This window comes from Prunus avium, chromosome 5, assembly GCF_965620075.1.
Source record: "Prunus avium chromosome 5, drPruAviu1.hap1.1, whole genome shotgun sequence".
NCBI lineage: Eukaryota > Viridiplantae > Streptophyta > Magnoliopsida > Rosales > Rosaceae > Prunus > Prunus avium.
Window position 1 is genome coordinate 10541845 of NC_142288.1, and position 25752 is coordinate 10567596.

The window sequence follows — 25752 nt, forward strand, 5'->3', positions numbered from 1 at the left end:
AGTTGTTTATATACTTGGAACACAATTATTTGCTCAGGTAAGTAAGGTTGCTTATTCATTTGATTTTGTGTGTTTCTATTTAAAAAGGGATGGATGGTTCAATAGTTGGTAGATGCCGTTATGGTTTGAAAACTTATTCACTTAAGGATACCAAGTACGTGGACCTATGTGTTGCGTAGATACAGCTGCACCAAAATGGATTCAGCTGCATCCTCAACTTGTGATACTCGCAAGTGCACGAGCCGTTCGGTAGTATAGCGTATGTAAGTGCGAGGTCGATTCCACAGGGATTGGTGATTGAATGATCCAATTTAGTTTCCCTACACAAAACAGAAATGAAAACAAAGAACATGAAAGAAGGAAGAAAATAAGAAAGTAACTCAAGCAAATAAGTTCCCAAGTTCAATTTAGATTAATGGATTGATTCTAGCTAAAGTATGATTAAGCCATGGTGTGTGGTCATAACCTTGTGTTCCTAATTCCCTAATTTGATCATTTGTTGTCTAACCTAAAATTAAGCATTAGGAACCCATTAAGCATAGAAGAACATTTTAAACAACCAAGCATGTATCTAATCCCTGTTGTCGAATGTCCATACATACTCTTCCTATTCATAGTTCAATTCGAATTAAAGCATGGTGTATACTCTTAATTCAAACCAAGATAGCTAACATGCAAGCCTAAATGGTGATCAATCATTCAAACTAGCATATTAACTTATAAGCATAATGAATAAGAACAAAAACCATAATTGAAACTTGGAAACTAATCAAACTTGAAACTAAAGAAAAGAATTTACATAATGAAAAGTAAATTACAACTAAGAAAACATTAAAGAAAGCTAGAATTGAGAACTAGAAAGCAAAACTAAGAGAATTTGAGGGAGAGAAGGGAAGGGAGCTCTAGAGAAGTGTTTGAGAGCTCCCCCCCTTGGGGTGTGTTTACAAGCTTAGAGAACCTCCCTATTTATAGGCCTAAGGGAAGTGAAAATCTGAATTCAATATGGCTAATGCATACAACACTTGTTTTATAAAATCTGAAATGGTTGATGCACTTGTATTAGAAAATCTAAATTGGGTGATGCACTTGTATTAGAAAATCTTGAATTGGTTGATGCACTTCACCAATAGATCCCACCAGCAGCCCTAGCTCATCTTCATGTCACCATGACCAAGCTTCCAACCAGAAATGATAGCTCATACCTAGCTCACCATGACCAAGCATCCAACCAGCACATGCTGAGGTCAGCATGACCAGCAACTTCAAGGGCTTACAACTTGGGCTTCTCTTAATCAAATTAGGACTTTAAGCACTCGAAATTGAAGTTCAGAATGTCTTCTTTCCAGCCATATGTTATTTGGGCCAATCCAAGGTCGGAGGAGGAAGTTAAGGCCAAAACAAATTGCTAACTCATTTTCCGCGCTGATAAGATCCATCCTGAGCATGGTTCTGTGTTTGCTAGGTAACAGCCTCCATATTTATCCAATGGGGCTGAATTTTGGATATGTTATAGTACACACCCATTGAAACAACTTTCATGAAGAATGTGACCTCATTCGAGCTATGTAGGTTGTTGAAACAAAGCTTGCAATATGACCTACGGAACTGGACTGGCAGGGGGCTGTAGCCAAAATGAGTTTGTCTTTAAGCTCTTCATCCATTCATCCAAATTAGGCCTTAACATGCTTGAATTGCATGAATTATGCTCTCTAAAGCCATCATTATTACCTAAAGCTCAATGAACTGAAAGATAAACACAAAAAGGATTAAAAGCACAAGTTTAACTCAAAAACATAACCAAATCATAAGCTAGAAGGGTACAAAATGATATACAATTATGAACTGATCACTATGCCGCCAAATTTGTTCTAGATTTAAAGAGTTGAAGGCATGTCAAATCGAGATGACCTACGCAATTGGAAACCACTCATCATGTTTATTGTAAAATGACATGGATGTTCATGTGTTGCACCTGTCCATATCCAATCAAAACAAAATTTTGGTGGATATAGATAATGTTAGTGGTGGAGGTACATTGTTTGACAGAGGTGAGGAGGATGATATTGGTCCATCAGACAATGAAGACAATAACTCAACTGATGAGAATGAATGTTTGGGTAAGTGTGTTGCAAACAAATCAAGACTTTATTTGTCTCATGAGTGGAAAACATTTATTCATGAGCTTGGGCAAAAGTATGTAGGAGGGGTTACTGAGTTTAGGATCAAATTGTGCAAATATGCCTTTGAGAAGGGGTTTAAGTTTGTATATTTGAAAAATGATTTGAAGCGTGTGACAACAGAATGTGTGAATAAGCAAAGTGAAGGTTGCTCTTGGTGCGTTCATGCAACTTTAAATCCAGCGAATGTGTTTTTCCACATTAAAGATTTGAAAAATGAGCACATATGCAGAGGCAGGGTTCGCTTCCGTAAAACTGTTCTTATGGGCTCCAAAATTGTATCTTCAGTCATAGCATATTAGGTTCAAACCAAACCTCTCATTAAACCAATTGATATCAAGAAAAATTATGGGTTGGACATCTCCTATTACAATGCTTGGTATAGTAAGGAGTTGGCTAAAAACAAGTCCATGGTGATGAAGCTTTGGCTTACTCGCAATTGGTTTGGTATATTAATGTTTTGCTGCAAAAAAAAATCCGAGATCCCATTGTTAACTAGAGTGCGATGCAAAATCATCACATTTTGAGCGCATATTCATATCATGCCTATAGGGTTCAAATTCTCCAAACCATTTCTTTGTCTTGATGGTACTTTTGTGAAGAACAAATACAAAGGGCAGCTCTTGGTGGCTACAGGAAAAAATGGTAACCAAGGTATGAAAATTTCACCAGTTAAGGCATGTTTGTTCTTTTTCTTGTATTTGTAATATATACATTGGTATTCAATTGGTACAAGATTTGTCCCAATTGCTTTGGCCATCATGGATTCAGAAAATGAGGTCAACTGGACATGGTTTCTTGAAAACCTATCAGAAGTATTGACTGACCAAGGTCATAAAATCACATTTATTTTTTATCACTACAAAGGCCTTCTTGAAGCTGTATGTAATGTTTTTCCATAGTCAAATCATTTTTTTGTCTACACCACTTGAAACATAATGTTCTAGCCAGATATCCTTCTTAACTGGGTAAACTCTATCGAGATTAAATCATTTGGTGCTTTTCAAGTTGTGCATATGCGCCTATGGAAGAAGCATATGAGCGTCATATGAAGAAACTGAAAAAAGATGGGGGTAATATCATTTTGGAATTTCTGAACAATATACCCAAAGAAAATTGGTCAAATGCCTTTTTCTTAAGTAAACACCATATTTATATGTCAAATTTGGATTAGTGTTTGAACTCATGGATTTTGGTTGAGTGGAGCTACCTATTTATCAATTACTTGATTGATTGTAGATAAAAATGATGGGCAAATATGTGGCTAGGCGTCCTACAGCCTAAAAATAGACTATATATCTATGCCCGAAGGTGGAAAAGTAGTTGCAGAAGTCTGTAGAAACTAGAATACATCGGGATGTTAACCGTTCAAGTGATAATGTGTTTGAGGTTTAGGGTGAGTATTCTTTTGTTATTGATCTTCATGAACACACATGTTCATGTCATCAATGGTAGATTAAAGGTTTCCCATGTGCCCACGCTATTGTAGCCATCCTTGCTGATGATGGTGATCCATACGAGTACATTGAACCTTACTTTACAGCAAATTATTACAAGAGACACTAAAGGGACTCAAAGACTTTAAGGTGAAACCTCCTTTAACTAGAAAACCATCTGGTTCACCTAGAACCAAGAGGATTAAATCTAGAGGGGAGGAAAAAAAAATGCTACAAATACAATAGGTATGTCAAGTTGGCCAGCACAACTGAAAGACTTGTAATTCTCAAATATGAATATGTTTTCAACTCATTAATCCCCATTTTATGTTTTGGCATCAACATTTGTTTGCTTTGTTTACTGGATGTTGTTGGAACAAGTTTCATTTTAAATTTTGAAATTACATTGAATCTTATTTGATTTGTAGTTGTTTACCATTATACTAAATAAAAAATCTTCTCATCCTCGCAGCAGTTCCTAAACCTATGCTATAGATGCTGCATAGGCAATTTATGCTTCTTCTTTTTTTTGTTTTTGGAAAATAGGTAATTCATGCTTGTGGCATGTAGTTCATCTGCATATATCCAACTTTGATAATTAGTTGTGAACGGAAAATTGGGGGTAGGGATTTCTAAAATCCCATAAAGCTATGAGAGAACAAATCATCTAGCCTATGCATATCATATATGAAATCAAATCAAGCGGAAGCAAGAAAATAGCTAGAGATTCATGCTAGTCTCTACTTAGGTCCCAATCTTTATAGGTTTTTGAAAGTTTACACCTTTGACACTAATATCACATATTAAAGAGAATGTTGAGAGTGAGGTTAGCTTTGGAGCATATCTTGAATCCCAAAATGGTATTCAAGTAGAGGGAGTTGTCCCTTAGTTGTTGATTCTCCACCTTGTTATCCAAATAGGCACAATATGGTTATGCCTGCCTAAAGTATCTTCGCCAAGGTAGAATGAGAATGAGAGAATAAGTACCAAGAGAAGAAATGGGTGCTAGCCTTTCTTCTCTATGGTGGCCGGCGAAGAGAGTGATAAGGAGGGAGGTTTAATGTCTCCTCTCTTCCTAAATGCCTAACTTGAAACCCTAAGGAGGTGTTGTGCTATGGCTATGATTATATAGAGACTTATTGTCACACATTTGCCCTTAAGTGACCCCATGTGTCGCACCCTCTTATTCCTTGGCCTTTTGGGGCTACTTTGATCTACCACATTAATCTTATAATGCGTCACACCCTCTTATTCCTTGGCCTTTTTGGGCTACTTTGATCTACCACATTAATCTTATAATGCGTCACACTTTGCCTAAGTCTATAAGGTCCATTTTTCCATAAATGTTTAAGTCATGTATGACTAAAACTAAAGTTCCATAACTTTAATTAATTCATTAAACTAATCTAATTAGTTTAATGATTTAATGACTTAACTAATTAAATCACTAACTTGTCTAACAAGCATTGGTCCTAGTCAACCTTGTGTTGACTGTGTCAAGTTTCGGGTCAATGATTTGACTTTTTGACTTTGACTTTGACTTTGACCAAGCCGCAAATTCATTTATTCTCTTTTCAATTCTCGATCCATCCCTTTTTTGGTGTGCGATCTTATAGGTTCTAATTAGCGAGGTTGTGGGTAAGAATGATTACTTTTGAATCGAATGTGAATTGTATCCCTCTAAACAATTCTCCATATTGGTGAAGGCTAATTGTAATTAGTCCTTGTAGGGTTTCCACAAACCATGAGTGACATCTAGCAGTATGTCATGACTACCCAAGCTAAATAGAATTCATCCCGACAACCTAGTCAGTTTGTGATTACAATGCTATTCGGTCCTTCTCTATTAGAATATTCTATGTCGTGTTGTTGCGATATGGTTAACTCATGTCAAATCCCTAACATGACATCTTTAGGTTATATGATTCACTTGGATGCAATTGCAAACGTTCTTGTTCCAATTCTCATCCTGTACTTTCGCCAAAGATTCAATAAATCATATCTTTAGAGTATTCTTTCTTCTTACTAAGAGTATAGATTCCTTGTTGTACATTCACATACCTCTGTGCATATGCTAAGTATCCTGAGGAACACCTTTAAGTCACATCCTTTTTATATGACTTTATGGTGCCCTAAAAAACAAACAACTCATACACAAGACAACTGTGATGTCTTAGGTCTAAGGACTAATTTGCATTATCATAACTTAGCATTCTTTGTTTGACACTTGTGAGTAAGACTTCCATACAAGAATTGTTAAGTTGATCGTGTTCAGTGAACTCCATCTCTATATAGCACCTACACACCTGTCTCAGTGTCTCTACACGAATGACTTGAGACTAGTCATCCTCCCAATTAAGCAGACATAGTGTTTGCCAGTCTTTGCAGATTACCATTGTCCAATTGGTGATCCTATGACCAAGAACAGTTTAGGATTCAATATTACTATGATGGAAAGGTCTCGTGAATATGACTTCTTTAGACATCTTTCCATTCATATACTTATTTATGGACTTGTTACTTTGTGTACATTATATATCTTAGAGTAACATTCATACCCCCTTTGATTATATTAATATTTTATATTGGCTTTTAGGGCATATATCTAACAAGTTGTACCTATACCTATGCTATCGGTAAAACAACCCAACTATAACTCAAGTTTGTGGGCTGTAGAAATATGTAGAAAACACGTTGGTAATACATGTTTTAGGTAAATAGAGTATCCACATATATCCAACTTCTTATTTTATTTATTTGATACTAAAGCCAACTCAAAATGAGAATATATTAAAGTGGGAAAATGCTATGGCTGATGAGATAGCTAGTTATGTGTCTAGAGTTGGAGGTTCTTGGGGTCAAATTATGCAGAATGGCTTTTCAACACTTAGTCATCTGATGTAAACATTCACATTAGTATTTAATAAAATCTCTTCAACATTTTGAACCAAAAAAAAAATAAAAATTGAAAAGGCAAAGTTGGAAACAAAACAACAAACTAACAAGGCATTTGGATAAGTAAAAAACTTACAAGGCATATAAAAAAAACTACCTATATCAATGTTATAAGTAAGTAGATTTGCTGGTGGCAATGGACGTAGATAATTGCATGAAAACAAAATTTACATATAATGGAGGTGCAGATAATCCCACACGCATGTGATTTAGGTACAATATTGTGTTCTTACCTATATGACAGGTTTTAAAACCAAACTGTACTTAGTTTTTGAATGACATGAACTTACCTGTATTGTAGGACCTGAAAATCGAAAATGTACGTATATCATACCTATCATAAAGGTGAAGATCAACCTATAAAAACAAGATGTACCTATACTAAAGGTGAAGATAATTCCACATAGGTAAACATGTAGGTGTGATAGGTATGATGTCACGAGGTTACCTATAATATAGGTTTAAAAATAAATATGCTCATGCATGAAGGACCTATTTTACTGTATTGCAGAACCTGAAAATGAAAATGTACCTATGATATAGGTGTTTATGACATGAAGGGAACAGAGATAGGCCAAACAGAAGAAGAAAAAATGCGTTGTAATGGGCAAATTAAATGATAAAAACAGTTCAAAACTAAAATAGTACCAAAATACAGCAAAACCAATCTCTAATGAATGAGGAAAACGAAGATCATTTAAAAATGATCAAACAGGAAAACGATATAGTACCAAAATCCAGCAAAACCATTCTCCAATGAATTAGGAAAATGGAGATCATTTAAAAATGATCAAACACGAGAAACATATAGTACTCGTGATTTTATTACATAACAAAACACCCTTAGAAATGGATAAAACCATTAAACATAAATCAATCTAGTTATCCTATATGCATCCCAACATTCATCTTCATCATTTATGAACTTGCCAAGCACATGATCTCTCATATTCTTCATTGCTCTATTAGGGAATACAATTTCCACTGCTTTCCTTCATATAGCGCTTTGATGATGTACATCACAATGACCCCACCATCTGCACTAGACAATGGTAAAACAAGATGTTTAATTAGTCCAACAATTATAATATAAACACTCCATAATTCCCAAAAACTGGTTACAAACATGTGAGGATCTTGTTGTGGGCATTCTGTATTTGACCTCATAGGATAATTAACAGAATTCTCCCTCAACCATATAAGTAGTTCTCGATCATCATGTGTAAGATTGCATTGTTGTGTTTAGACTTCACCCATCCTCATAACATGTTTCCATATTTCATTTTTTTTTGCAGCACTAATTTTGGTATACTGAAAGTGCTTAGTAATTTTAACATGCTACAATGCGAGGAAATTTTTTGTTTCTATATCATAAAGTGGTAATTGCATATAAATCAAGGAGCACATGGTAAGATGTACTTACTAATTTTAATGCATCATCCATATAAGGGTGAGCAGTTGTGCTATATTTTGGTCGTAAAGTGTTGTAGTACTCGCACCATCCACTTTGTTTATTCAAGACTAATAAGGTAAAATGGTCCTCTTTCACATGAATAATTGGAAAAAGCAATAAATCATTCCCCCACAAATTCTTCAAAAGTACCTCAACGTACACTACAACTTTTCCAACTTCATTCATGCCCTTCACAATTTCCTAGGAAAGGAAGAATATTAGTTATTAATGAATCCATATCTTGCAAACAAGACCCAAAGCGTCTATATCAAATAAAACAAACAAAAGACATACCTATGCTACAACAATCAACAACCAAAATATATCTAAAACCCATTTGCAATGAAAATACCTCCCATACAAAATCCTATTCTACCAATACAGCATACATTAAAGCTAACTTAAATATTGCCTAGGAGAAGAAGAAGATTAGTTAATAATTGAACATACCCAACCAAATGTGGGCATGAAGCATGACTTCAATTGTCTCCTTGGTACAGCCATTTGATCCCCATTTAGAATATCTAAGAATGAATCCATTGCCTACAAGGGTCATGAACAATGTTTTAAATCGCACTCGCTTCATGAGCTATATAGCTAGCTATGTTGTGTCGCGGTCCAAATTTTTATATAGCAGCCACCCATCGCGCCCAACTCATATAGCGTACACAATTTGGTCATAGCGTAGGCGATATCATCGTAGCGCAATATGGCATGATATCATACACTACATGTGCTTTTTTTTTAAACAAAAAATGAACATGAAATGACATCATTTCAACTTTTTTTTAAAAAAAACCAAAGCAAACCCTACAAAAATCGCCATATCGTGTTTTACTCCCTCCAGCATCTTGGCCGTTCCTTCTTCCTCTATTCCAACTTCAAAGTTCCATCCAACTCCAGTACAACAGCTACCTTAGCCTCCAGATGATGCCACCTATAAGATCCCACGTCGACCAACGGAGAGGGGGTGATGTGCCTTATATGTACATGCTCGCCTCCATCTAGCACGAGGCCTTTTGGGAGCTCACTAGCTTCGGAGTCATGGGAACTCCGAAGTTAAGCGAGTTGGGGCTAGAGCAATCCCAGGATGGGTGACCCAATGGGAAGTTGCTCGTGAGTTCCTAGAAACAAAACAGCGAGGGCAGAGAGGGGGCCCAAAGCATACAATATAGTGCTACGGTGGAGCCGATCCCCAGATGTGACACCATCAGCCGACACCAGCCACCGTAAGAGAGGTATGTCGTTCTTCCCTTCTTCTGTTTTGCAATTTTCTATGCGTGTTTTTTTTTTTTGAAATTTCAAAATTTATCTTGGATCGGTTTTTGGTTTTGTTTATGGTTACTTATTTGATGGTCGAATGACATGAATATATGGGTATATGTGTTGCAGGTTTGTTGTTGACGGTGTTTGAATAGGTTTTTATTTTATTTAATTAACTTGTTTTTTTTTTAATGTTGAATGTTGATTTTTCTATTATAAACTTAGGACAATAAAAATATATTGGTGAAACCGTGAAAGTGATTTGTTTATTGCAGTCTTTGCAATTGATAATGACCAAGGATTTTACTTGGAAGTGGGCTAAAAAGGATAAAGGGGAAAAATATTTAAGACGTTTTTATGATAAAAAATGCACGATGGGCATTACTAGGCTCAAAGATCACTTAGCTCACACTCACAATAATATGAAGCCTTGTCCAAAGGTCCTACCAAATGTCAAAAAAGAATGTGAGTACTTGAAAAAAATTCAAGATAACTAAGAGGCTGCAAAATGAAGTACTTTGCGAGCAAGGCCAATTTGGGAGTGAAGCATCTAATGTAGATGAGGAATCTATGGATTACGAAGTTGGTAGTGGGAGTAGGAGTGTTCCAACTCCAAGTGGTGGGGGAGTGTTTTACCTCCCAGGTCTAGAGGACCAATTGACAAGTATGTGTTCTCTCAAGCTCGACAAACTACATTGAATTCCAAAGTCAAAAAAGAGGAAAGAAAGGAAGTGTACCGAAAGATCGGGCGTTGGTTTTTCAATTGTGCAATTCCATTCAATGCCTCAAATAGTCCTTTTTACTTCTCCATGATTATGGACCAGGGTTTAAACCTCCTACTATGCATGAGTGAGGACTTGGATCCGTTAAAGTTAAAGATATTCAAGCTTCCTTGGTCAAACACAAAAATGCTTAGAAGGAATTTGGTTGCACCATCATGTCGAACAATTGGACGGATGGAAAGAGTCAGTGCCTTATTAACTTTCTAGTGAATAGTCCTCAAGGGACTTGGTTCTTGAAATCAGTTTATGCCTTTGATACCATAAAAAAATGGAGACTTGATGCTTCAAATTATAAAAATGTAGGGAAGAAACTTATGGAGAAGAGGAAGAACTTGTGGTAAACTCCATGTGCTACTTATTATATTGATTTGATATTGGAGGACATTAGCAAGTTAACAGTGTTGGAAAATGCTATTAGAAATGCTAAATAAGTCTTGAAGTTCATTTACGGGCATACATGGGTGCTTGCTTTGATGAGGTGTTACACCAACAAAAAGGAAATCATTCGTCCGGCGGTAACACAATTTGCCACATCTTTTCTCACACTTCAAAGCATTTTTAGGGCTAAGCAATGTGTTATTTCTATATTTACCTCTCAAGAATGGATTGATAGTTCATTTAATAAGACCAATGAGGGAAAAAAATAAAGCTCCAAGAACAGTTGTACAAGATCCTACATTTTGGCATTCCATTGCCTTTTGCATCAAAATTGTTGTTCCAATTTATCAGTTCTTGGTCGCGGCAAATTAGAAGATTGGATTTACTCAATGAGCAGAAGTATCGTCCAATTTGGGCTAAAATTCAAAAAAGATGGTCTCCACAACTTCATCAACCTTTGCATGCCGCAGGTTATTATTTTCATTATGAAAAAAGTTTCTCAAAGGATAAACAAGTGATGGGTGCCTTGTATATACTTGCATGGCCACGATGTTGGATACAGAGGAACAAATAAAAGTTGACTGCCAATTGGATGACTTTAAAAATGCAAAAGGAGAGTTTGGAAGTCAAGTAGCAGTGAGAACTCAGAATATAAGATTGCCAAGTAAGATCCTTCTATTCCTTTTTTTACTAATATATTTACTTTACTTGAAAATTGAAATATTTCATATTTAGAAGGCTTATTTACTGTAGCGTCCCCTGAAACTTTGGTCAAATCTCACTTTACCCCCTGAAAGTTAAAATGGCCCACTTTGCCTCCTTGACCGATGTTTTGCATCTCAATTTACCCCCCACCGTCAAGTCAGTCAAAAACTCTGTTAAAAATGCCAACGTGGCACGAATGGGACCCACAATTTTGTTAAATTGGATGCCACGTAGGTGCCATGTGTAAAAAATTAAAAAGAAAGATTTTCTTCTAAAAAAATATAATGCATTAGATAATGTAATACATTAAAAATAAAAAAAACTTATTAATTAATTCCAAAAGAGGCTCTAATTGATGGTGAATTGCCTGTACGCCCCTTTCCTAACATGGATGATGATCCACTTACGATTTCCTTCAAGAACAGAATCAATGGCAGCCTGAACAGAAAGCCAAAGCTTTCCTCTTCTCTTTGTTTTTTTTCAGCAAATTAACCTCACCAAATGCTAATTAGCAACCGGATTATCTCCACACTATTATGAGTTTATGTTTTGATGAAGCTTACAAAGTTGTAAATCGAATTTCATACTTACCAAGAATTGCAATACGTATTAACAATAATTTCATACTTACAAGTAAAACAATAAATGAAGTTGTTGATCAATTAAAGAAAACAAAATTACCCATACCAAGGAAAAAAAAAACAAAAAACTACTGTGTCGTTCTTCCTTGCCATTGATATCGACCTTGATGGTGCGGTTGGTGTTGATCTTTTGGGTCAACAGGGGAGAGTCAATTACTTTTGCCCAGTCAATCCATCGACAACATTTGTGAAAGTTACTGCGATGGAAAAAATGATTGCCCCCATCATTCTTCCTCCTCCCTTTGCAACCAACCACCACCCATCATCATCCATATCCACCCAAACCCACCACAAGCCATTCCCACAGAAAAAATGGATCTGGTATTGTGGATAGGTTGAGTCTGCAACAGATCTGGGATGGCAGTTGGGTTGAATCCTCAGCGAATCTGGAGTTTCAAGCTTGTCGGATCTGGAGAGAGATAAGAGATGGCTTGGGTTAGGGGGGCGTTGGGATGGAGGCCCTTCTTCTCCCCTCTGCCTTGAAAGTGCAGCCAACCTTTTACACCATCATCATCAAAATCACAACAATCATGAAGGATAATCATGATCTAGGCAATATTTTAAGGCAATTCCCTATTTTATAGATACTAGGTACGAAGGGATGGGGTGGGGTGAGGGAGGAGATCTGTTAGTTGCGATGGTGGAGGGGTGGGGTGGTGTGGAGAAGACGATGCTGCTGGTTTTTTAATTTCCTATTAATCTTTTCTTTCATTTTTCTTTTATTAATAATAGTTGAATTAACTTTTTTAAAAGAAAATCTTTCTTTTTATTTTTTTTACACATGACACCTACGTGGCATCCAATTTAACAAAATTGTGGGTCCCATTCGTGCCACGTTGACATTTTTAACAGAGTTTTTGACTGACTTGACGGTGGGGGGTAAATTGAGATGCAAAACATCGGTCAAGGAGGCAAAGTGGGCCATTTTAACTTTCAGAGGGTAAAGTGAGATTTGACCAAAGTTTCAGGGGGTGCTACAGTAAATAAGCCTATTTATTATTGGATTCTTTCTTTTTTAGTTAATTGGTGGATTTGTTTTGGTGGGGATATGTCGCAGTTGAAAAGGTTTGCTATTCGTGTTTTGAGCCTTACTTGTAGTGCGTCCAGGTGTGAGAGGAATTAGAGCACCGTTGAGTTGTTAAAGTCCTTCAATTAAATTAATGCCTTAAAATATACTGATGATTGCATGCTTCTAATTCTAAACCTTCAATCTAATATTGATGTTTTTGTTAATTTTAGATTCATACAAAGAAAAGGAATAGACTTGAACACAAAAGGCTAAATGCCTTAGTCTATGTTAAGTACAATACCTCTCTCAAGCAAAGGAGTATCCAAAGGAGGAGAAAGGTTGATCCAATTTTAGTGGATGACATTCCCTCCAATGATGAATGGATAACCGAGATAGAGGACCCAACTCTTCCGGTTGATCCTAGTTGGATTGAAGAGGAAGCCATATTTGATGTTGATGCCATAAGGAATGTGCCAATTCCTACTTATGAAGGTGGCCTAGAACTTCTAGAGTCAATCACTCATGATGTTGTTGTTCATCATCAGCCACCTCCTAGGGAGCCTACTCCTCCTAGGGAGTCCATTCCTCCTAGGGAGCCAACTCCTACAAGGGAGTCTACTCCCGAGCCTCCTATTATTCAATACAAGCGAGGGTGTGATGATAGCTCAAGTAAGTATAAACAAGTGATTTAATATATTTAATTTGTTTTTTAATATTTCACATCAAATAGTTTCTTAAGTAAATGATATATATTTAATATTTAATATTTATAGGTAATGTTGGACGAAAAAGTAAGGCCCCAAAAAGAACAATACTTGTTGATGAGGATGATGATGAAGATGATATGAGTTAGTTGCATCTTCCCCTCAATGAAGATGAGAATAATGATGGTGGTGATTGTGTTCATGGTAGCATGGATTTGAATGATGATCCTTATTGATGAGGATGAGGATATGGATGCATGAAGTTGGTTTTCTTTTTTATGATTGGTTTTTGGTTTTGTGAATTATGAATTGTGGATAATCTTTGCACAAGATAAATATTGTGTTTGAATGGTAATTAGACATTTTGGATTACCAAATTGATTGCATATATTATGTATTATTTTTTATAATTATAATATTCAAATTCCCAAATAGCTTACGCGACAATGTGTTGATGCTTATGCGATGCGATAGCTTATACAAATTGTGACGCGATATGCGATAGCAATTTAAAACATTGGTCATAAAACAAATGAATGTTTACACCTGGTTTCAAGTCACTCCATATCCTCAAACGATTCACTTTGCCTATATTGTAGGCCCTATAAAGAAAAAAAATATATACATATTTTACCCGTGAAGCTATAATTATCTGGATACTCAATGCTTCCACAGTCAAGAGCTCTAGTGCATACCTACGATATACCACAGAACACAGGCTATGCCATAAGGCATCTCTGTATTGATAAAAAAGGAACACACGTTGCAATACAAATATGTTTAGCTTAAGAGAATGACTTAAATAAAAATTACGCAAAACATGTAATAAATAACTTTATGCCTAATGTGGAAGCAAATATTCACGGATCCTAGGTCAAATAGTTAATCCAATCAATTTGAGAATTATTTGATTCTTGCCATAATTGGAGATTTTATTAAAATCAAATCCCTAATTAACTCAATCTCTCCAAATTGGAGAAGAATAATTCCATTCCATTTGTGGAATTATTCTTCCGAAACCTAGCCTCCGAGAATCCTATAAATACATGGCTTTGCACAAGGCTTGAGGTAATTCTAAACCTATGTCTGAAACTCTGCAGAAATCTCCTCTCACAAACCCTAGCTGCTGCACTCTTTCTCTCTCTTAAACAAGGCTCCAACCACCACACACGGCTCCGGCCACCCAGTTCTTCCCGAGAGAAATCTCCTTACACTTTGTTAGCTACTGTTTTTTTTACACACAGTCGACCTAACTTAGGCATCAAAGGGACAAAAATCACTCCCACAAATTGGTGCTTTCATTCAGAGCGCAAGTGAAGACTCAACGCGTGCTCGAAATCCATTTTCTAAGGAAGAGTCCCGACAATAGAAACCTTCACTAAATTCACTATCTCGATTCACCAGATTCTAGCACAAGTCAAGGACAAGCCTTGGGTGAACAGACCACCGCCTTAGAGAGGACACCCGGCTAAAAGGGACATCAGTAAATACTACGCATTCCATGGAGAGCACAATCATTACACAAATAGTTGTTTAGCCTGGAAAAGGCACCACGAGGAGCTGGTCAAAGACTGTCATTGCATGAAATTCATGCTAAAGAAGGCCATCCAGCAGATCGAGGATTATGACACAGCTACTAAGGAACCTCCCCAAAAAGTCATACAAATCAACACCATCCTAGCCGACTTCTAAGAGTTCGAGCTGACCACTAGGGTGCAGAAGAGAAAGATCATGCAGGTGACTTACGTCTCCCAAGTCACAACTTGCGATCCAGCCATTGAAGACACTCTTATCATCGACTTCCAGAAAAAGGAACTAATCAGGTTGGATCTGCCACATAACGACGCCCTCATCATCTTCATCCATATTGAACAATCTATGATCAAACGAGTTCACGTGCACGAGGAAAGTGCTGCCAACATCCTACAATTATTTGTTATACAATAGATGAGATTGGAGCCCAAGATCAACAAACTTGCCAGATCGTTCACCGGCTTCAATGGGGCCACGTCGATCACTATGGGAACGATTGACCTTGACATCCACTCACCCCCGGTGGTCTGCTCGCGAACCTTCATGGTCATCGACAAGGACTCCCCCTACAACAGAATCCTAGGCTGACTATGGATCAGCAAGATTGATGCCATCACACCCGCTTCACACCAGAAGATTCGCTACCCCATCGCTAGGGGCGAAATCATGTAGATCAATAGTGATCAAGCCATGGCTAGGAGATGCACAGCCCAAGGGCTAAAGGAGAGTAAACAGTTGCAGTGCGAAATCATGTAGATCAATAGTGATCAAGCCATGGCAAGGAGATGCATAGCCCAAGGGCTAAAGGAGAGTAAACAGTTGCAGTTCACACCGGTGATGCAGACTGCCGACGAGGCAAGTCGCGCTCTTGACAGACAAGCAAACTTGAAAGGGAAGGGAGTTGCCACCTCCCAATAGCAACTAAAAAGCCATGATTAAGATGAGGGAATCCGCTCGAAACGCTCCCCTGAAGAACGTTGGAATCCTGAGGAAGACGTTGAGTTAGTACCCCTTGATCTTGGCCAACCAGACAGGAAGGCGCGAATCAACTCACGCCTAAGTCCAAATGAGAAGGATAGAGATGAGGGATCCGCCTTGAAGGCTCCCCTGAAGAAGGTTGGAAGCCTGAGGAAGACATTGAGTTAGGGCTTGTTTGGGAGTGCTTCTAGAAGGGCCAAAAGTGCTTTCTGATAACTAAAAACGCTTCTGACAGCGTTTGGCAAAAAATTTTAGAGCATCTTCTGGGTCATAGAAGCGCTTCCTGGAGAAGCACACCCAAGTGCTTTTCCACGAAGCACTTTAATTATTTTTTTATGAAAATTCAAAATTTTTATAATAAAAGTGCTTTTGTTAGAAATGCTTATGAGCATAAGTACTTCCTAGAGAAGCAATCCCAAAGGAGCCATTAGTACCCCTTGATCTTGAACAACCAAATAGAAAATCGCAGATCGGCTCCCGCTTAAGCCCAGACGAGAAGGTGGAGCTAACCTCCTTCCTATAGAACAACAAGGACATGTTCGCATGGTTGTCATTTGACATGTTTGGCATTGACCCTTGAATCATCTGCCACCTGCTCCATATCAACTTAGCCAGCAAGCCAGTGACGCAGAAGAGACGCAACTTCGCTCCAGAGTGAGTTGCAATCATTGAAGCCAAGATCGACAAAATCTTAGCTGCCGGCTTCATCGAAAAGTCTCCTACTCATAGTGGCTAGCCAATATTTTTCTAGTGGCGAAACAAGAAAAGGGCAAGTGGAGAGTTTGCATTGATTACACCGACCTCAACAAAGCATGCCTTAAAGACAACTTCCCATTGCTGAGAATCGAGCAACTAGTAGATTCAACTTCTGGCAATCAGCTGCTCAGCTTCATAGACGCCTACTCCAGCTATAATCAAATCCTGATGCACGAGGATGACAAGGCGAAGACCTCTTTCATCATCGAGAGAGGGACCTACTGCTACAAGGTCATGCCCTTTAGGCTGAAGAACGCTGGAGCAACTTACCAAAGGCTCGTGAATAAAATTTTCAAGGACGACATCGATAAAACTATGGAAGTCTACGTGGAACCACATCAAGAACCTTACCGAAGCATTCAGCCTGCTACGACAGTATCCCATGAAGCTGAACCCAAGTAAATGCACGTTCTATGTATCGTCCGGTCAATGCTTGGGATACCTAGTCACTCAACGAGGTATCGAGGCACATTCAGTTATGAAAGAAATACAAAGTTTGACGGGCATTGCAATGGCCCTCAACCGATTCCTCTCAAGATCTACCGACAAGTGCAAACCATTTTTCAAAGCTTTGAAGAAAGGGCAAAAAGACAAGTGGGATGAGGAGTGCGAAGTTGCTTTCTAGAATATGAAGACTTACCTCACTTCGCCTCCCTTGCAACCAATTTCTGGAGAAGACTTGTTCATGTACCTGGCAGTGTCCAGCTCGGTCGTTAGCTCAGCTATGATTCGAGAGGAACTGGGGCAAAAACTTGTTGTGTAGATACAGCTGCACCAAAATGGATTCAGTTGCATCCTCAACTTGTGATACTCGCAAGTGCACGAGCCGTTGGTAGTTTAGCATATGTAAGTGCGAGGTCGATCCCACGAGGATTGGTGATTGAATGATCCAATTCATTTTCCCTACACAAAACAGAAATGAAAAAGAAATGAAATAAATAAAACAAGGAAGAAAGAAATAACTAACTCAAGCAGATAAGTTCCCAAGTTCAATTAGATTAATGGATTGATTCTAGCTAAAGTATGATTAAGCCATGGTGTGTGGTCATAACCTTGTGTTCCTAATTCCCTAATTTGATCATTTGTTGTCTAACCTAAAATTAAGCATTAGGAACCCATTAAGCATAGAAGAACAATTTAAACAACCAAGCATGTATCTAATCCCTGTTGTCGAATGTCCATACATACTCTTCCTATTCATAGTTCAATTCGAATTAAAGCATGGTGTCTACTCTTAATTCAAACCAAGATAGCTAACATGCAAGCCTAAATGGTGATCAATCATTCAAACTAGCATATTAACTTATAAGCATAATGAATAAGAACAAAAACCATAATTGAAACTTGGAAACTAATCAAACTTGAAACTAAAGAAAAGAATTTACATAATGAAAAGTAAAGTGGAACTAAGAAAAACTTAAGGAAAATTTCAACACAAAAGATTTCATTACAACAATTGAAAACTAGAAAGAGAAACTAAGAGAATTTGAGGGAGAGAAGGGAAGGGAGCTCTAGAGAAGTGTTTGAGAGCTCCCCCCCTTGGGGTGTGTTTACAAGCTTGGGAAACCTCACTATATATAGGCCTAAGGAAGCTGAAAATCTGAATTAAGTATGGCTAATGCATACAACACTTGTTTTATAAAATCTGAAATGGTTGATGCACTTCACTAATGCATACAACACTTGCATTATAAAATCTGAATTGGTTGATGCACTTCACTAATAAATCCCACCAGCAGCCCTAGCTCATCTTCATGTCACCATGACCAAGCTTCCAACCAGAAATAATAGCTCATCCTGAGGTCAGCATGACCAGCAACTTCAAGGGCTTACGAATTGGGCTTCCCTTAAGCAAATTAAGACTTTAAGCACTCAAACTTGAAGTTCAGAATGTCTTCTTTCCAGCCATATATCATTTGGGCCAATCCAAGGTCGGAGGAGGAAGTTAAGGGCAAAACAAATTGCTAACTCATTTTGCGCGCTGATAAAATCCATCCTGAGCATGGCTCTGTGTTTGCTAGGTAACAGACTCCACAATTATCCAATGGGGCTGAATTTCGGATATGTTATAGTATACAACCATTGGAACAACTTTCATGAAGAATGTGGCCTCATCCGAGCTATGTAGGTTGCTGAAACAAAGCTTGCAATATGACCTACGAAATTGGGCTGGCAGGGGACTGTAGCCAAAATTGAGTTTGTCTTTAAGCTCTTCATCCATTCATCCAAATTAGGCCCTAACATGCATGGATTGCATCATTTACTATCCAAAGCCATCATTATTACCTAAAGCTCAATGAACTGAAAGATAAACACAAAAAGGATTAAAAGCACAAGTTTAACTCAAAAACATAACCAAATCATAAGCTAGAATGGTACAAAATGATATACAATTATGAACCGATCAAATACCCCCAAACCTAGATTTTGCTAGTCCTCGAGCAAAACAACACAAAACAAAGTTAAAAACAAAACAAGAAGTTAACTAGACCACTTTCGTAGGTAACTCGATTGCATTGAGCGAATGCAACAAGCCTTTAAACCTCTAGGCATCCCTAGTAGGAGGAGTTGTGTCTCCTGAGGGTTTAACAGTTACGATACCCACAAACGTTTTTCTAACTCTACAAAACAAAATGGTTAGAAAACTTATTAGATTTGTTAGTTCTTAAGCAAAACCAAAACCAAAAACAAACATAAAAATAAAAACAAAACACAAAAAACAAAAAAAATCAAAATCAAAATAAAAACTCAAAACAATCTTTCCGAACATTTTGTGAAGAGAAATGACTCATGCACATGACTTAAACGTTTTGACAATAAAAGCTCAATTTTAGACATTATTCACAAAGCGGCAAAGTTCAAAACATAATATGCTCAAAGTGTAGTAGTGTGATAGCCAAATGCAACAAATTCCCCAATCTTAGTTTCCACACAATTTCAAAAATCATACCAAGCACAAATGCAACTTCAAATCTCACCAAAGTTGTCCTCTCACAAATGAATCACTCAGAAGAGGGCTACAATGCAACACTCAGTTATAGACATGGGATTAGAGTTAAACCATAAAGGAGTTAACTCAAAATAGGAAGATGAAGAACTTGCATTAATATGATCTCAAGAAGGATGCCAAACACTTAAAAGTAATAAAATGCATGCAATTCAACCATATGACATTTAAGATCAATTTAGGTCTTTATTATAGGTTGTAATGGGGCCAAGGGTGTAAGGTGAGTGAGAAATGAAAGGTATGGATAATACAAAGTCCAAGGAACTCAAAATGTAAGAACATAAAATAATTGTTTACAAGACTTCGAATCATCACGATTAGATTTTTTTTCTTTTACATGATCAAAACTCCTTATACCTTCATTTACATTGATTCAAACTCCTTTCCAAACACCAAATTATTTTGAAGGCCCAAAAATGAAACCCAAAAACAAAATTTCATTCAACTACCATTTAATCATAACTTTTTTTTCTTTTCTTTTCTTTCACCAATTGTGTGATTTTATTTTTTTTCTTTTTTTCTTCTATGTAATATCCCTTCCCAAACTTAGCATGAAAAACACATCCAAATTAGAGCTCATGAGTTCCTTAGAAAGGTAAATATTTATTTTTCGGGCTAAGGCGAGGAAATATAATTGGTAAAATGAAAGAAAAGGTTTACATGTAGGCTCAAAATGGTTAACAATGGAAAATCATGCTTAAGCATGCATAAGGTTAGCTTGAAAGACACAAACGATCCAAAGAGGGCCTTAATATCATTTCTTTAAATGTCATGAAATCAAATTGCATAAGAATGAATGACTTTTAAGTGTTCAACCAAATCAATGAATAATGAGATCAAACAACAACTTTGATGACAAGAAAATAAGAGTATGTGTATAACACTCATGAAATGAAGCACAAGGCTCAAAAGCTCACATTATATGGTTATATAAGTCTAATTTATGCTTGATACAATTCTTTGGGTCATGCAAATCCTTTAATTGGAAAATTATGAAACAAATGGCAAGTGCAAAGAAGGTTTCGAACATATCATGCTAGAACGATGCCAAATTAATTAATTAATGAATTATTATTATTATTATTTTATTTTACAAGAAGAATTTACAAGGAACAAAAAAAAAAAAAAAAAATTCAATTTTCATTTAAGTCATGCAAACATTTATCACAATCTCATCAAATGTGTTCGGAAAGTGACTCAAAACAAAACAAGACTCAAAATATAGAAAAAACAAAAACAAAAAAAAAAACAAAAAAAACAAGCAAGAAATATATATTTTTTTTTTTAATAAGAGAAACTAAATTTACTTGGTAAACTCCAATACCCCCAAACCTAGATATGAACATTGTCCTCAATGTTTAAAAATTAGGAACAAGCAATGTCATAACAAGAAATGAAAGGTACTAAAGTAAATATAAAATCACAAAACACACAAGAATTGAAATAAAATAATTACAAAATAAAAATTACAAACAAACAAAAAAAATAAAAATAAAAAAAACGAAACAGTAAAACACTCGAAACAGAAAACAAACAGTCTTACACAAACCAAAACCCAAACGATTGAAAGCCCAACCCAAAAGAAGTTAACACACTTTGAAACCTAACAACGGTGAAAACCCGAAGCCCACAATGAAGTCCGAAGCCCACATGTTATTAATTTATTTTTATTTATTTATTTATTTTTATTTAATGAAACGTGAATTGGGAGTGCGAAGGCGGGTATTTACGAAACAGAAAAAGTGTGGTCCTTGATGCCTTGGTTCCTGGGAAGTCACGGGGAAAATAGGTGAGGGACGTGTCGGTGTGCAGAGGCCGCTTTCACATCCCCCAAGCTAGAATTATTAGACTCGTAGGAAGGCGCGACGACTTTTTCACTTGAAGGTGGTGAAAGGTGAAAATGCAATTAAGGGGGTTGGGAAACGGGTGCGGCGACATATAGAGATAAGCCGTAAGGGCCGCACAGAACTCAGAACCGCAATGGCTAGGGTTAGCAAAAACTAAGTCTATAAAAGGTAAAAAAAAGAAAGGGTAAAAAACACAAACTCAGAAACACACAAAAGAGAAAAGAAAGAAGATAAGAAGTGAGAAATCAAATGGCCTCTTCCTACCCCTTTTCGTTGGATCTCAACCTAGCTCCACCGACTCAAACACGAGGCCAAGCAGCGGCACCAGTATGGATGCCCTACTTTGCTTCCGCACGGGGGCCTGTGATAGTAACTGACTCAATACTCCTGGACAACGATGTTGCCATTGGAGTGGGCAGAAATCTGGTGACTCCTAAAGATATACATGTTCTGGGGACAAGGGATGACAACCGGGTTGTGAGCGATGCCCTGGCACTGAGCGTGCAGAGTACGGCAACAGTTGCAAGTTTGGGTCATCGCCTACTTGCGAAGTCCCATGAGGTAGAGGTGCTGAAAGGTCAGTTGGCGGCGGAGCGAAGTATGGTTGAGGAGTGTCAGACTGCTATAAAAAGCTTGAAAAGGGAGAGGTCAAGGATAGTGGAGGTGAATCGACACCAGCTAGAAGTATTGCGGGACGAGAATAGAAACCTATCAAAGATGGTAGAGTTGTACTCTCGCGACATGCGAAAACAGCTGGAAGACCTAGACCGACCGGGTAAACGCAAGCAAGCAGATCGTGAGAGTAGTTACGCTCAAGCTAAGATTGCGATCTTTGGGAGCTCAAGTGGTGAGCCCCAAGAGGCTGTGCATGAAGCCCAGGAAGAGGACAGCCAGAGGGCCAAACTCAAAGCTCCAATGGTCGAGACACCGAGCACTGTGAAGAAATGACTTCTACTGCATTATTGATGTTTTTATTTTAATTTATTTTATTTTTTTGGTTGTTTTTGTCTTTATTTTGTTTTGGAAATAAAAGAGTAAATTTGCAGAAGGAAAAAGAAAACGAAAAAGAAAGCACACTTTCCAAACTTAAATCAAACGAAAACGACAAATGGAAATGGAAGCACAGTTCCCTAACTAAAATAAAATAAAGATGACAGCCGAAAGGAAAAAGCAAAAACACAAAGCTCTAGAAAATGAAAGTAACGGGCAAAAACATAAAACACCAGAAAACACGGAAAAAAGAAAAGTAAAGTGAAAGTAAAGGTGCTCCCCCTTGAAGCGATTAGGTCGAGCATGCCCGGGAAATCCGAAATGGTGTTGGCTCTCTCTCTCATCAGCGTATGTCTATTTAAACCACACATCTGCAAGCGGATGATACCCAGCATTTCTTCCTGCAAACTCAAGGAAAAACATCAAAAAATTCAGAAGCAAAACAAATGGCATCCTCATGCACTCACCTTGATGATCTCAACCTTGAGCTCTCACTTGCACCACCGAATGCCCAGACAAGGGCTCCTCCAAACACTGTCTTTCCAAACTCTACATATCATCACGGCACGGCCTCAAACTTTGCTGAGGCAATACCGAACTTTTCTGAGGCAATGCCGAACAGAGCAGCGCTGCTGGGAGGCATGATTGGCAGCAAGCTCACACCGACAGATCATCTGCATGTGGCACAGAGGTCTGACAAGGCAGCGATGGAGGAGTCCCACAATTTAACTGTGCTCCATGCGGTCTCCGCTACCAATTTGGGCATGCGCCTACTAGCGAGGACAAGGGAGTGTGCCGCGATGAGCGAGGAAATAGCTTCCTTGAAGGCTATGGTGGCAGACTTGCAGAAGCGGCTCTACTGTGCCAATCAGCACGTGGAAGCACTGCAGAGGAAAAATGAGGACCATGTCGAGCTGCTGCAGATTCTGCAAGTAAGAGAAAATAGAGGCAAGCCATGATGATGATGAAGATGAAGAAGAAGAAGAAGAAGAAGAAGAAGAAGTTTTTTTTTTGTTTTTTTTTGTTTTTTTTTGTTTTTTTTTGTTTTTTTTGTTTTTTTTGTTTTTGTTTTTAATGCAGCGTTTGAAATAAAAATGTGTTTTAACACTCAGAAATAAACTAACTAACCATACCACGTAAATAAATAAATAAACTAACTTAACAAAACAAAAACAAAGACTATACAGAAAAGAAAACAAAGAAAATAAATAAATAAATAAAACTTAATTTAAAAACACACGAATATACAAGCACTCACGGATGACCAATTAAGGGCCTTAGAAAACACAGCCAGGGGATCCGGGAAGGTTGGAGGGGTCACAATGGTCCCGCTTAAAACCCAAACTTCTTAGACACCGAAGGTGTCGCCTAAAGAACTCCTAGACACTGTATTAACAGAAGTGCTCACTGGGGTTACCATAAGTCGGCTCATATGAAAAATATTTTTTTTTTTTTTTAAATTTTTTAAAAAATATATTCTCGTAAGAAAAAGAAACAAAAACAAATTAAGATAACATGAAACAACAAACCATAAACGAAAATGAACTAAGTACTCTAAACAAACTCAAACAAACGATATAAATTATTGTACTAAAAGAAACAAACCAAGAAACCAAAGAAAAAAAAAACAAACAGCACTTTCTATCACCTATTTATCACCATTTGGACAGATTCGTTTCTATGTTTTTCAGCTTCGACCTCTGTTCAGTTTTTAGGCTATAACGTTCCAACCGTAAGTCCAAATTTTACGTTCTTTATATGGTTGGATTCAGCATAGAAAAACAAAGAACTCAACGCGATCCAAAAGGCAAAAACAACTACGAAAATAAACAGAATTCAAAGAAGAGAAAGGATTGAAATGCTCCCCCTTGAAGCGATTAGGTCGAGCATGGATGCACTTGGAGGTCGCGACTTCTCCCACTGCTCCACACTTCCCATTCTTATGATTGAGGTTGCCATCTCTCTCCATTTATTATTGAGCTATAATAAATTGCTAAAACAAACATAGAAAACTTGAAACGGAATTAAAGGATTACGAAATATAAAAAAAAAACTAAAAATGAAAGGGAAAAATCAACACAAGTCCAATTCCATGCTTCAAAGCAACAAGCACCAATGGGTTGTGTAAGCTGGGACTTAAACCCAGTTCTCTTGCTTGTTGGGCAATTGTCCTTTTCTGTTGGACTACAAACACAACTGGTCCATTAACGTCATTAACTTTAAAACAAGAAATTGTCTAGAAAAACATGAAAATGAAAAATAAAAATAAAACAAGTAGGGAAAAGAAATAGAACCAAACTATGTTGCCAATCCCCGGCAACGGCGCCAAAAACTTGTTGTGTAGATACAGCTGCACCAAAATGGATTCAGTTGAATCCTCAACTTGTGATACTCGCAAGTGCACGAGCCGTTGGTAGTTTAGCATATGTAAGTGCGAGGTCGATCCCACGAGGATTGGTGATTGAATGATCCAATTCATTTTCCCTACACAAAACAGAAATGAAAAAGAAATGAAATAAATAAAACAAGGAAGAAAGAAATAACTAACTCAAGCAGATAAGTTCCCAAGTTCAATTAGATTAATGGATTGATTCTAGCTAAAGTATGATTAAGCCATGGTGTGTGGTCATAACCTTGTGTTCCTAATTCCCTAATTTGATCATTTGTTGTCTAACCTAAAATTAAGCATTAGGAACCCATTAAGCATAGAAGAACAATTTAAACAACCAAGCATGTATCTAATCCCTGTTGTCGAATGTCCATACATACTCTTCCTATTCATAGTTCAATTCGAATTAAAGCATGGTGTCTACTCTTAATTCAAACCAAGATAGCTAACATGCAAGCCTAAATGGTGATCAATCATTCAAACTAGCATATTAACTTATAAGCATAATGAATAAGAACAAAAACCATAATTGAAACTTGGAAACTAATCAAACTTGAAACTAAAGAAAAGAATTTACATAATGAAAAGTAAAGTGGAACTAAGAAAAACTTAAGGAAAATTTCAACACAAAAGATTTCATTACAACAATTGAAAACTAGAAAGAGAAACTAAGAGAATTTGAGGGAGAGAAGGGAAGGGAGCTCTAGAGAAGTGTTTGAGAGCTCCCCCCCTTGGGGTGTGTTTACAAG

The 25752-nt window shown here is 37.3% G+C and overlaps 2 pseudogenes; both read left to right on the top strand.

Moving 5' to 3' along the window:
* Positions 1–9574: 9574 nt before the first annotated feature.
* LOC148294267 (uncharacterized) lies at positions 9575–10713 on the top strand (annotated as a pseudogene).
* Positions 10714–10832: 119 nt separating this feature from the next.
* Positions 10833–13652, top strand: LOC148294268 (uncharacterized; annotated as a pseudogene).
* The last annotated feature ends 12100 nt before the right edge of the window (positions 13653–25752 follow it).